Source organism: Rana temporaria, chromosome 5, assembly GCF_905171775.1.
Source record: "Rana temporaria chromosome 5, aRanTem1.1, whole genome shotgun sequence".
NCBI classification, from domain to species: domain Eukaryota; kingdom Metazoa; phylum Chordata; class Amphibia; order Anura; family Ranidae; genus Rana; species Rana temporaria.
Genome location: NC_053493.1, coordinates 60,960,209 through 60,975,337, shown reverse-complemented (window position 1 = coordinate 60,975,337; position 15,129 = coordinate 60,960,209).

Here is a 15,129-nt window from a genome sequence, read left to right as displayed (position 1 = left end):
ATGGGAAAACTGACAGCAATTGATGGGGCACACTGGCAGCAATTGAGAGGGCACACTGGCAGCAATTGAGCAATTGATGGGCACACTGGCAGCAATTGATGGGCACAGTGGCAGCAATTGATGGGGCACACTGGCAGCAATTGAGAGGGCACACTGGCAGCAATTGAGCAATTGATGGGCACACTGGCAGGAATTGATGGGCACAGTGGCAGCAATTGATGGGTACAGTACCTGCGTTTGATGGCACAGTGGCGGCAATTTATAGGTACTGTGGCTGCACTTAATGGGCACAGTGGTTGCGCTTGATGGGCACACTGGCTGTGTTTAATGGGCACAGTGGCTGCAATTGATGTGTTTTTTTTTTTCAGTTTGCTTGCGCCCCCCCCCCCCCAAATTTTGAGCACCAGCCGCCACTAAACACAAGCGATGTCGGTGCTGTGATCTTCCCCACTGTGTATTTGTATTCTGACAGGTAGACTGCCCCCCACCAGAACACACTGATCAGTGCTTGCAGCCATTGATTGGATGCTGGTTTTCCAGCTTGTTCCTTCAACAAAAGCCGTCAAACCCCCAGTAGATAATGCGAGTTTGTGAGCATTGGAAGTTTCTATGATCTTTGCTTTAGTACTACACTTATCTTACATTAGATCTGTATAAAGAACAAAAAAAATGTCTAACCATGAGGCAAGGATGACTGACACAGCCGGATATATCATAGCTGTAAATGGCCTCTGATTTTCAGGAACACTGTTAAGTTTTAAGGATCTGTTCCAAGAAAAATCCCATCTTTTATCATACTGACAAGCTGTACCATAAAATCTATATTTTTCTCTGTGTATATTATTCCATCCTTATCTTTTATTTATGTTTACTGATATCATTACAATCTATCTCTCTACTCCTTAACCACCTCACTACTGGGCACTTTCACCCGCTTCCTGCCCAAGCCATTTTTCAGCTTTCAGCACTGTCACAATTTGAATGACAATTGCACGGTCATGCAACACTTTACCCAAATAACATTTTAATATTTTTTTCCCCACAAATAGAGCTTTCTTTTGGTGGTATTTGATCACCTCTGTGTTTTTTTTTTCTTTTAAACAAAAGAAGAGTGACAATTTTGAAAAAAAAAAGCAATATTTTTTACTTTTTGCTATAATAAATATCCCCAAAAATATATAAAAAAAAACTTTTTTTTTCCTCAGTTTTGGCCGATACGTATTCTTCTACATATTTTTGGTAAAAAAAAAGTTATAGCGGCTACAAAATATGGGATAGATTTATAGCATTTTTTTTTTTTTACTAGTAATCTGCAATTTTTATCGTGACTGCGATATTGTGGCGGACACACTGGACACTTTTGACACTATTTTGGGACCATTCACATTTATACAGCGAACAGTGCTATAAATATGCACTGATTACTGTGTAAATGTGACTGGCAGGGGAGCGGTAAACCACTAGGGGGCGATCAAGGGGTTAAATGTGTACCCTAGTGAGTGATTCTAACTGTAGGGGGAGGGGACTGACTGGGGGAGGTGACTGATCTGTGTCCCTATGTACAAGGGACAAAGCATCGGTCTCCTCTCCCTGACAGGACGTGGATCTCTGCGTTTACACACAGAGATCCATTATCCTGCTCAGTTACTGGGCAATCGTGGGTGCCCGGCGGACATCACGGCCGCCGGGCATGCGCATCGAGTTCCCAGTAACGCGGTGGGTGTGCGCGCGCACCGCCGGCGGCGCGCTCCCTAGTGGCTCGGCAAGGCGAGGACATCATATGACGTCCTCCCAGAACTAAAGCATTATCGTGGCGCCGTCAATTGACAGCGGCCGGTAGAAAAGTGGTTAAAGGGATTTTATAGGTTCAACTTATTTTTTTTAAATAACAAACATGTCATACTTACCTCCACTGTGCAGTTTGTTTTGCACAGAGTAGCCCCGACCCTCATGTTCTGGGGTCCCACGGCAGCTGTCTTGGGTCCTCCTCGCTAAAGCTAACCCCCTCTATGAAGCTCTTTCCTGAGGAGGTTAGCTTGCGGGCACGCTCCCGTGTCATACAGTTGGCGTTCATAGACACAAAGTGCATGACTCAGTCCCACCCCCCGGCAGCTTCGTCATTGGATGGGATTGACAGCAACAGGAGCCAATGGCTGCGCTGCTATCAATCTATCCAATCAACGGCCAGACTCCGTGGAGAAGAGGACACCAGGAGACGCGCACAGCAGGTGAACGGCTAAGGTAAGTAAAACGGGGGGCCCATGACAGCGAGGTGTTTTTTGACCTTAACTCATAGGATGCATTAAGGTGGAAAAAAAACGAACCTTTACAACCCCTTTAACTCATCCCTTCATTCTCCTTGTGCATTACATTATTAACTTATCAGTCAGGATGTCAAACCCCTTTCTAAAACAAAATTCAAAACTGAGCTCATTTTATACCTTCCCCCCCCCCTCAATCCCAGCCCCCCGCCTTGCTTTGCCCCATCCCTCACCTTTAGTTCCACCCCCTCATTCCAAATTCAAGGTGGTTGCATTGTGTTTCATTTGTCATCTATAGGACTCTTTAAGCAGGTAGGCATTAAATGGTAGGCATCTTAAACAAATCATTTATAAATGTAATATATTGACTAGAATATAGTCAGTTTGGATCTGTATTTCTCTCCTGCATATATAACCTCAATGATAACTATGTACCTGATGCCTCTACTTGTTTTTTTTTTTCCTTTGTAACCATTAAGAATAATTTGTTCCTATTGAGGTCTCTGTGGCTTCTCATGAGCGACACCCAAGTATAATCATTGATAGTTTTATGTATACACCTAAATGGCGATATCTTATACGTTTTTCTTACTATCCAATGTGCCACGTTACACCTGATACCATGGGGGAAAATAAGACCCCACCATTTTTTTCAATTATGCCTATTTACACTGTTTTGTACTTCACATGCCTATTGTACTACTTAATTTTTTACAGTCTTTAACCACTTAAGACCCGGACCATTAAGAAGGTTAAGGACCTTGCCCCTTTTTTGCGATTCGGCACTGCGTCACTTTAACTGACAATTGCGCGAAGTGGCTCCCGAACAAAATTGGTGTCCTTTTTTTCCCACAAATAGAGCTTTCTTTTGATGGTATTTGATCACCTCACCAAATAGAGCGACAATTTTGAAAAAAACGCAATATTTCTTACTTTTTGCTATAATAAATATCCCCAAAAAATATATAAAAAAACTTTTTTTTTCCTCAGTTTAGGCCGAAACGTATTCTTCTACCTATTTTTGGTAAAAAATAATCACAATAAGCGTTAATCGATTAGTTGGCGCAACATTTATAGCGTTTACAAAATAGGGGATAGTTTTATAGCATTTTTATTAATATTTTTTTTTTTACTAGTAATGGCGGCAATCAGCGTTTTTTTTTCGTGACTACGACATAATGGCGGACAAATCAGATACTTTTGAAACATTTTTGGGACCATTGTCATTTTCACAGCAAAAAGTGCTATAAAAATGCACTGATAACTGTGAAAATGACAATGGCAGTGAAGGGGTTAACCATTAGGGGGCGGTAAGGGGTTAAGTGTGCCCTAAAGGAGTGATTCTTACTGTAGGGGGGCGTGGCTGTAGGTGTGACGTCACTGATCGTCATTCCCTATAACAGGGAACAGACAATCAGTGACACTGCCACAGAGAAGAACGAGGAATGTTTGTTTACACTCACCTCTCCCCGTTCTTCAGCTCCTGTGACGCGATCGCGGGACACTGGCGGCGATCGGGTCCCACGGGCGCGGTCACAGAGCTTTGGACCGGGTCACGCGCCGCCGCGACCCACGGCTGGGCTCTTAAAGGGGACGTATATATACATCCATGTGCCCAGCCGTGCCATTCTGCTGACGTATATCAGTGTTAGGCGGTCCTTAAGTGGTTAATAAGAGTTACTGTTTAATGGAAAAAAAATTGTATATATTGCTGTTACCAGTCCTTTGTGGTGGGTGCATTAGCTTTACTTTTTAGGCTAAGAACATTTTCAACAAGTACAGAAAATACATGTTGCTGTCATAGTCCTTGTCACTACCTGTGAGTTGACCTGGAAGCCAACATAATGTTACTTTGAGTTGAGACAAAACTGCTGATCTCATAAACCTCCATGTAACTGAGACGAACGAAGGCAGACATGTTCAGACAAGTCTAGTCTGGCTGACAACCATGGCTTTCCTCACAGATACAGTGGAATGAGAAAAGCTGGCCATGGATGAATAGAATTCCAAAACGAAATTCTTAGGAAAAAATCGTACAAAAATTCTCAGAAAATTTTCATAACATTTGTTTGTTGTTCAAAAAAATTTGTTTGCCTTTAACATTTGTTTTTGGAATAACTGGACTCTACTAGGGTTGTATCGATACCGACACTAAGCATTTGCACAAGTATTGGTACTCTTGCAAATGCTCTGATACCTCAAACCAAATCTTTCAGGCTCAGTTCTTTTAGCTGTCAGTGGGAATCCCCCACTAACATGCCGAAATGTAAAAAAAAAAAAGCCACAAATTATCAGTTGTTAACAACCGATTACTCATTCAGCTGTCAGTGGGGTTACCATGTTGACAGCTAAGGTGTAAACGAAGTCCCAACAATTGGAGCTGTCAAACAAAAAAAAATAAAAATCAGCTGGCCATTGTTTATCAACAACATTGCTCAGCTGCTGAAACAGAAAGATAAAAAGAAACATTGTTTCCTTTTGCATCTTTCTGTTTATTTATCTACAAATTCTATTTTATAAGCTATTAATAATTAAAAGTTGTTTTTGTTTGCTTTGTTCGTTAATATTTTTATACTTTATATTTACATGTTTCACATATATAATTGGTATCGGAGAGTACAAAGAAAAAAGTATTGGTACTCGTACTCGTAAAAAGAAAAAAATGGTACTGTTGCATCCCTAGACTTGAATGAACAAAAACCACATGCACTGTTAGAAATATGTTTGTTCGAGAAACATTTTCCAACGTTCTCCTTCGAATTTTCGAATGTCAATTTGACTCGCTAATAATTAGAAAAACTGACAAACTTTATTAGAACCTCCTTTCCAAAATAAGTTTTGTTTTACCAGCATTTCCTTGTGAAAACAAATAGAAAAATAAAAGTAATGCAAGCACATCTTCTAAAAAACAATAAAAGAGAGGAGTTTGTGGGACTTTAAATGAGGGAGCGCCATGTCAGAAGGAATAATACCATAAAAATTAAGTTACAGTACATGATTTATTTTTTACAATCTCAAATGTGAACAAGTGATTGTTGGCATCTAGGGGCACTCTACGCGTTTCCTGGCATTGCAGCCATTCATCAGAAGTGTTTTTAAGGTGGTCTATGATAATGCCTTCTAAATGGAAAAGGACAGGGACTGTGTCCCAACAGAATGGAAACAGTTGGGAAACTTACTATACCACCGCAAGACCTGGCCTGGTATCTGCCAAGGAAAAAAGGGGGGTCCGGGCACGATGTCTCCTCCTTTTGGTGGGGGTGGGGGCTGGCCTCTTGCGCATTGGCGTCATGCTCTGATGCTGTATTAACAGCATCATTGACATCAAATTGATGTCTTTTTTTCCACCTTTGACCACACAAGTTGGGCGGGGAACCCACTACTGATGGTTTACCATACGCAGCTGGGAATTCCCTCCCCGCCTCCCTTGTGCAAAATAGTCAATTAGGCATGACGTTGATGGGGGCCCCACCTGGGAATGGAGGCATATAGTAGCCTTGGAGTGGCTGGTGGTTCATTTGCTTGATTCAACCATTAGGAACAACACACCTGATCCTTCACACAGGTCACCCTTTTTTGCTCATTTAAAGTCCCACAAACTCCTCTCTTCTATATACCAAATTAGGGATGGAGACCGCCATGTGTCTTACTTTTATTATAGTGTGTGTCAGGTCACATCCATTTACTGTATTCTAAAAAAACAATATATTACATTTTTGTTTTTATGTTTCTTTAACAGGTTCCCCCAAAAAGCAAAACACAGAGAACCATGTGGTATTAGTTTGTATCTTAGGGAAGCCCAGTGGTGTAGTGGTTAGTACTTTGACCTAGCAGCAAAAGGGTCACTGGTTTGAATCCCGACCACGACACCATCTGCCTGGAGTTTGCATGTTCTCCCTGTGTCTGTGTGGGTTTCCTCCGGGTACTCCGGTTTCCTCCCACACTCCAAAGACATGCTGGTCGGCTAATTGGATTTCTCCAAATTGGCCCAATGACTGAACCAGCCAGCAAGACACTGGCTGCAAAAAGTGCCTTGAGGCGATTCAATTTGCATCTGTAGCGCGATGCAAGTCATTCACTGCATCCTGGCCAGTAAAGGGGCTAGATTAAGAACATCAGAATCTCCCTGCTCACTATGGTCATATGCATCGAGGCCCATGGGTAAGATTGTGTTTATAAGCATTCTTTAATAATAATCATAGCCAAAATAGGCTCACCACCAATCCCAAAGGGGCATTTCGGTTAGTGATTAATTGTTGGAGGTTGTAACTATTAACCACTTTACGTCAGCAGAATGGCACGGCCAGACAAATGGGCATACCTGTACGTTCCTTTGAATTTGCCACCTAGTGGGCACGGGACCCGCAAACTAGATGTTCACCGGCGGCCCGCAATTGCGGTAAGGAGAGGCAGAATGGGGAGATACCTATGTAAACAAGGCATTTCCCTGTCCTGCCTAGCAACATGACAAGGGTCTACTGTCATGTTGTAGTGAGCCCATCCCCTCTACACTTAAAATACATCCAGGGAACACATTTAACCCCTAGTGTTTAACCCCTTCCCTGCCAGTGTCATTTACACAGTAATCAGTGGCTATTTGTAGCTATGGTCACTGTATAAATGTCAATGGTCCCAAAATAGTGTCAAAAGTGTCCGATGAGTCCGCCATAATGTTGCAGTCCCGAAAAAAAATGCAGATCGCTGCCATTACTAGTAAAAAAAAATGTTTAATAATAATAAAAATGCCATAAATCTATCCCCTATTTTGTAGATGCTGTAATTTTTTGCGCAAACCAATCAATATACACTTAGTGAATTTTTTTTTTACCAAAAATATGTAGATGAATACATATTGCCCTAAACTGAGGAAGAATTATTTTTTATATATTTTTTGGGGATATTTATTAAAAAGTAAAATATATATATATATATATATATATATATATTTTTTTTTTTTTGTTTATAGCGCAAAAAATAAGAGGTGATCAAATGCCATTAAAAGAAAGCTCTATTTGTGGTAAAAAAAAAGGGAAGTACATTTTGTATGGGTACAACGTTGCACGACTGCACAATTGTCAGCTACAGCGACACAGTGCCGAATCACAAAAAAATGCTCTGGTCAGGAAGAGGGTAAATCCTTCCGGAGCTGAAGTGGTTAATTAGGAATTAGAGGTTCCTTACAAGGACAGAACATGTAATTTTATTCTAATTCACATTTACAGGAAAATAAAATGACATTTTCCTCTGCCTGCACTCTCACTAAGAATTTTGGCAAGGTTTTACAGCAGCAGCATGTTCTGTCTTGACACCCTGGACAGTCATAGAATAGACTGAAGCTACGAATATCAGGAAAGATAAATGTTGAGAAAATCACCTGGGACCTAATTATAATGATCAATGCAATAGAAGAGGAAACAGAGTCACGTGACCATCGCACGCTTTGTCAGCTGATCGCAGCTTGCATAACAAGATGTCGATTGCCTTTTTTTTTAGCTTATGCTTATTGGCTTCCCAGGGGAGAGAAGGCACAATGTTTAACAAGGTCACCAAGGTTTTTAAGGCTAGCACTGCAGAAATTACAGCTTCTAATAACAATATTTTATATGTCACTATATACATTTAATTTAGTTCTTTTTACATTAAACCATTTTATCAACTGTAATAACCGGCGCTGAATAATATAATTGTTAAGCACATATATATTAATTCAATTTATCCTGAAACCTACATGGATTTTTAGAAAGTGTGCTCTGGAAACAGTGCAAGTGCTGAAAATTCCATACTATAATTATCTATCCAGGGAGGTTCAAAATCTGCCTACTGAAACATGTCAAATATACAGTAGGACACTGATTTAAAGGAAGGACGATAGGTAAAGGGAGACACGATGCGAGATGGTAGGTCGGAGAGAAGAGGGTGGGTAGGATGGGGGGGGGACTGTTTTTTTTTAAAACTGGAAAATTAAGTATTTTTGTATAAATTGGGCCGGTTCAGGCTATTCGACTGTGATTGTAATATTGTATGTAGTTTATATTTAATAAAGAGAAAAACAATAAAAAAAATAACGTGGTTAATGAGCATTTTAAATAACAAGCAACTATTTAAAAAAAAATCGGACTCGGTTTGCGAGTGTTGCCTTGCAAAACGAGCAGAATTCAAGCTAATGGGGCGTGAAGTATCGCATTTGGCCGGAGTTGAGCAGAGCCCAGTGGAGTTGTTTGGAAATACTCAGAAATACTTAGTTCCAGAGCCTTTCTGATGTTTTCCGAGTTCAGCCGAGTTGTTCCCGGGCCTTTCCGAGTACTTCCGAGGCTCTCCGGCGCCCCTCCACCTCTGGCCACATGCGGCATTGCATACCATAGACGTCAAGGCGGAACAAATTATTTTCATTTCCATTGGCTTCTATAGGGAAACTTGCTTTGATATGCGAGTGCTTTGGATTACGAGCATTCTCCTGGAACGGATTATGCTCGTAATCTAAGGTTCCACTGTATATGTCGATTCTGGGAAGACATTAGGAATTGGATCTTTAAACTTACCAATTTTACCCTGGATTTTTGCCTGGAGGTGTTTCTGTTACACATCACACCACTTTCCAATCGCAGATACAAAAAATCCCTTGTGATTTATTTGCTCAGTACATTTGCTCAAAAAATGGAGAAATGCAGATCCACCGATGTTTGGTAATGGATAGCGGTGGTAAATGAGATTGATAATATGGAAGGATTGATGGCAGCACTGAAATGCAAAGAACAGTTAGTTAAAACACGGTTCTATTGGCACGACTTTCAACACTTCTGAGACTATGTTACCTACTTGGCCACCACGGTCTCCGCAGGCCTCTCGCCATACAGTGTTATAATTATTACATTTTCTTGCCCTATAGCATTATTGTCCAACTTGTCAGTGTACTACAGCTTCTCAAACCCTACTTTTGTTTTTGCAAAAAAAAAATCTCTGAGATTTCCATTTTATATATATATATATATATATATATATATATATATATATATATATATATCAAAACATTTCCTAGCAACAGATGCATCTCAGGTTTGTGTTTTCTCGCTTGAAAGCTATACCTACATGTGGAAACCTAGGGGGTCAGTTATTGAACTCTTTGAGGGCACCCTGTTTTCACAGTGTTCAGAATTACATTACAACATTACAACAAATGAAAGTCAATTTATTTAGTAAAAAAAATGCTTACATCAAGTAAGGATAAAAACCGCAGTAAAAAGCAATGGGAGTAGTGACACTCATGCCTCCTCACCGTACTTCCATAAAACCCCTGGAACTGACATCACAAGGCTCCACCCGACGCATTGCGTCACTGGTCATGTGACTTCCTCAGGGATAAGGTACAAGGTAAGGTCATCCACACTTAAGAGTTTTCAGGGTACAAAGTCAGCAGACAGAGTCAGGAACAGGCCAGAGTTGAAGAGCAAATAGTCAAGTAGTTTACCAGAGAGGTAATACAGTAGAAAGGAGGGGAACAGTAGGCTAGGTTGGCCTTACATGAACAGTAAGCAGGTCTGCTCATGTTGCAGAAATACCTGAAGACCATTGAGCCCTGGACAGATATGGGTATTTTATATATAGTTACATAGGTCCACCTTAGACCAATGTAACTGTGTATATCATATACCTGGCTGATGCACCTGGAAGTTGGAAATTACTTTAATAGACACAGCTGCTCCAGTGATCTCAACGTGCTTCTGGGTCCTATGCCAAGCAGTTGCCTTGATGTATTCCGAACCCAGGAAGTTGGCCATCCGACACGGGCACCATTCAGAATTGTTTTTGCATTCAGCCAACCCCCTGTGTTTAGAATGCAGCAGGGCAGCTGCTGGGCAGAGACCTGGAATCAAGTGGAGATTACTGGAGTAGCGGTGTCTAAAAAAAACTACTCTTGCCCCCAAAGACCCAAACTATCGTCGACCCATAACAAGCCTAAACATTTTCTCCAAGGTAATGGAGAAAGTAGTTGTACAACAGCTACAACATCATTTAGACACCCACAAACTACTGGATCCACTCCAATCGGGTTTCCGCCCGGGTCACGGGACAGAAACAGCACTTCTCAAAATATGGGATGACGCTCTTGAAGCAGCAGACGAAGGAGAATCTTGTCTTCTGGTACTGTTGGATCTAAGCGCAGCTTTTGATACAGTAGACCACAAATTACTGCTGACGTGCCTAGCTGAAGTAGCTAGAGTCGCAGACTCAGATTTACCCTGGTTCTCCTCCTTTTTGGAAAACCGATCTTAAATAGTGAAACTAGGTCCTTTCACTTCTGAAAAACGCACAGTGTCATGGGGAGTCCCTCAGGGATCCCCCCTGTTGCCCGTACTATTCAATATCTATCTACGCCCTCTCCTCTAAATCATCAGTAACCAGAAGTTACTCTACCATTCCTACGCGGGTGATAACCCAACTCTACTTTCGCATCAGCAACAAAAAGGATCATTATCTCGGACTAGAGAAATGCCTTACTTTGATAGAAAATTGGATGACGGAGAGTTACCTTAAACTCAATGGCTCAAAAACAGAATTTCTCCTGTTCCACGCCAACCGTAAGAGACTTCCCACAACAACATGGACACCCCCACCCATTCTGGGACAAACCATCGTCCCAAGCACCAAAGTCAAAAGTCTTGGAGTCACTTTTGACTCCAACATGACAATGGATGCACAAATAAGTTCAGTAGTCAGCGGATCCCACCATCTGCTGCGCATGCTACGCAGACTCATTCTCTTTATCCTGAAAGAGGACACAGTAGTCGTGGTGGGAACGTTAATCAACTCCAGACTTGACTATGCAAACGCCCTTTACATTGGACTCCCAAAGTACCAAATCGCTTGTTTACAAGTCGTTTAAAATACGTCGGCACGACTTGTGACTGGAAAAAAACCCTGGGAATCAATCTCTCCCTCCCTGAGATCCCTTCATTGGTTGCCAGTAAAAGACAGAATTACATTTAAGACACTTTGTCTGACAAATAGGTGTGTTAAAGGAAGTGCACCCCAATATCTATGTGAAAAATTAAAATGTCACAACCACAATCGCGTTCTCTGCTCCACTAACCAAAAACTACTCCAGATACCCAAGGCCAGATACAAGTCCAAAGGAGAACGAAGATTTGCAGTCCAAGGACCTAGACTGTGGAACGCTCTACCAACCAGCATTCAAACGGAAGTCAATCACCAGGTCTTCAGGAAAAACCCATCTATTCTGAAGGCTAAATACAGTAGGGAATGGATACCAAGCGCCCTGAGGCGATTCAGTTCGCATGTGTTGCGCTATATAAGTTTTTCACTCACTCACTCACTCCAGCTTCCAGAGGTACTCTTAAATTATCAGCCCACCACACTTTGTGGGAACAGTTTGGGGATGGCCCCTTCCTGTTCCAACATGACTGCGCACCAGTGCACAAAGCAAGTTGAATAAAGACATGGTTGAGCGAGTCCTGACCTCAACCCAATAAAACACCTTTGGGATGAATTAGAGTGGAGACTGTGAGCCAGGTCTTCCGTCTACATCAGTGCCTGATCTCACAAATGCGCTTCCGGAAGAATAGTCGAACGTTCCCACAGACACACTCCTAAACCTTGTGGACAGCCTTCCCAGAAGAGATAAAGATGTTATAGCTGCAAAGGGTCGCCCAAGTCAATATTGAATGCTATGGACTAAGATTGGGATGCCATTAAAGTTCATGTGCGTGTAAAGGCAGGCGTCCCAATACTTTTGGTAATATTGTGTATTTCTATTCCACTACAGGTTTCCTGAGCTTTACTGATTGCAGAGCTATAGATCTGACTAAACGGGGAACAGATCCGACGTCTGCGAAAAGTCCACTGCTTCCACACAGGTTCTAGGGGTCCTATTCTGCATCTGCTGGCAAGGAACAGGCTTTTCTACCCAGGCTATGGCTTTTTAAGAAAGAAAATTAACTGAGAGGCAATAAACAAGTTTGGTTTTGATGCACTTATAATGTACCATATTTATCGGCGTATACCGCGCACTTTTTTCCCCTTAAAATAAGGGGAAAATCGTGGGTCCGCGATATACGCCGATACCTGCTTCCCGAGCTGTGTTTAAACGCCACCGCCAACATATACCGAGCGCAGTACACTCGGGTACACTCGGCCAGGCTCAGCTCCGTTCGCGGTCACGCCCTGTGCCACCTCCTAGCCTTTATGCGAGAGGAGCCGAGCGTGCCCGAGTGTACTGCGCTCGGTATATGTCAGCGGCAGCGTTCAAACACATCGCTGGAAGCGGAGATCGGCTCAAAACAGCGCGGGAGAAGCTGGGAGGACACCACCAAGGCCGCAGACGGACGCCGGACCGGACAAGGCCGCCGATGGACACCGGGCAAGACACCGACGAGGGGAATCCAAACTGTAAGTATTTTCTTTTTTTTCCTGAAATTTCCCTTCTAGGTTGGGGGTGCGCGCTATACGTTGGTGCGTGCTATATGAAGATAAATACGGTATTTAGCTGATTTAAATGGAAGGTTCAATTGAGTTTTACTTTTACAATGCAGGGAGAAACATCATCAATGTTGTCTAACTTGAGACAATAACACAGATTTAGATTTGTTTTTAAACTCTGGCTTTGGGATTAATTTACATTGTATCTTCTGAGAGCTGTATAAAGGGGCTATAATATGATCCCTTCACTGGGCCCAAAATATCAGCTTTCACATCTTGTGGCTCCAGAAAGTGATACATTATCAGGGAATAATATAAATTGCACACAGCACAGACATAGCACTTTATGGTAGTCATGTTCCAGAGAACAGTTCCCTTGTAATTGCTGACGTTCCTAGTTAGGCACTGGTAATAGAAGGCTTTTGAACAGTTTGAACTGGAATATTTTGTCTTCTCAGACAATTACTACCTGCCTGGAGCATTAAAAGTATGCAGCACTTAAAACTTTTAATAATGTTTATTTTGAAATATGTAGGATCATTTAAATGGAAAATGCCAGAAAAATACAAAACATTGTAAAAATGTATTTTTTGAAGTTGCCTGTCAGTGAAAGAGCTGTCAGGTTTCCCAGCTTTCATGCTCCAGGGCAGCCTCCGATTACTGCATGTTATTGGTGACAGACCTGACACCGTAGAGAACACCGGCAGCCAGGCAGGTCACATTATCATTTCTAGGATGCACAGAGATCTGAAGAGCACAGAGAAATGCCTGTCTACCATGATTATTTATTTCTCATGTCCAGCTTAAAATTCTGGACTTGAATCTTGGCCTAAGACTACTTTTCTACTTCATATATTAAATTTGACAATAAAGAGAATTTTTTTTTGATGATCAAGATATAATTAATTTGAGGGTAAAGTATACCCAGCCATTCTTAACCAGGTCTCCATAGAACCTGAAAGTTTCTCCAGATGTTGCCACAGGTTTCTTGAGCAGTGGTTGACTCCCTATCCTCTATCTGCTGATACCTGCATAGCTCCAGGTCCAACACCACTAGGCAGAACCAATGGCATGACTCCAAGATCTTTTTAACTGTCTCTTAAAGTGGTTGTAAAGGTTCACCTTAATGCATCCCCCATTAGGGATATTATATTATATAATTATATGATATTTAGTGAAACTACATACTAGATGGTACCTGACCCCCAGGAAGGTACATCTGTTTTACCCGACAGTTCCAGATAGCTGGATATACTTTTTGGAGTTGCCCGGTCCTTCAACTAATATGGCAAAAAGATTCTTAGGTAGGCCAAATAACGGATTTCCATGTGCCTTCTATTCGCGCAGATTCTTGAGGCCACGGCACCAGCCCAGAAACTAGCCCATACATTATTCCGTGCGTTCCTATGGACCATAGCACTGAATTGGAGGACGCCAACTGGGCCGTGGCCTCAGGTAAAGCAGAGAACGGAAACAATCAGACTAATGCAAAGAGTACAACACACTATTATGGATACTATGCATGTGTTTGAACTTAAATTGAGTCATTGGATACCCTACGGGGGCTGAGTGGGTAATGGGCAGGAATAGAAGTGGGGGAAAAGGTCCCTTTAGCAACCTACCTAATTGTGCGTGTTTTCAGGCCGCTCTGGCACATGGCGTATTTCAGACTTTGTTTCTTCTTTCTTTCCTTCGTTTTTTTTTCTCTTCTCTACCTCTTATTTTCTAATTTTTTACTTATGTTGTAGGGGAGTATGCGTTTACCAAAGTTGCATAGATGTTAATGCCTTATTAAGTTGTTATGTCCTCAACTCCAGTTCCAATAATGGTATAAACGAGAGTTCTCGATACAGACATTCAGCCAGATCTTAAGAAAGGAACGAAACTTAGTACACTATAATATCCTTACTGTATAAGAATATAGTATTATGTTAATTTTGTATTAATTCTCTCATAGCCATACCCAGATAATCTATGTATACAACATTATTTCGTTATGCTTTCGAAACTCCAATAAAAGCGTTTGTATTAAAAAAAAAATTATAATAATTCTATGATATTATATTATTCTATGATATTATATTTGACCTGAAGTCCTTTGGGACATTTCAAAATGTTAAAGGTATCACCAGAATAGAAAGAAAGAGAAAATGTTCCAATTATTCTGGTGACCACAAAGGGGTGGATTTCCCTGACTGGTCACTGGGCCTCTGAAACAAATATAAAGGTAAATCTACCCATTAGGTCAAAAACAGCACAGAAAAACATTCCCTACTCTACACAAAGCTTAAAAATGTTAATTTTTATTTTGCTAAAATCCTGTTTATACATCTGTATTTCCTCTTGATGAGTACGCCAGTTTACACTTGGAATATTAGCTGATTTTTAACATTGTTGGATTCAATAAGAACTCTTCATCATTATTTAATTGCCA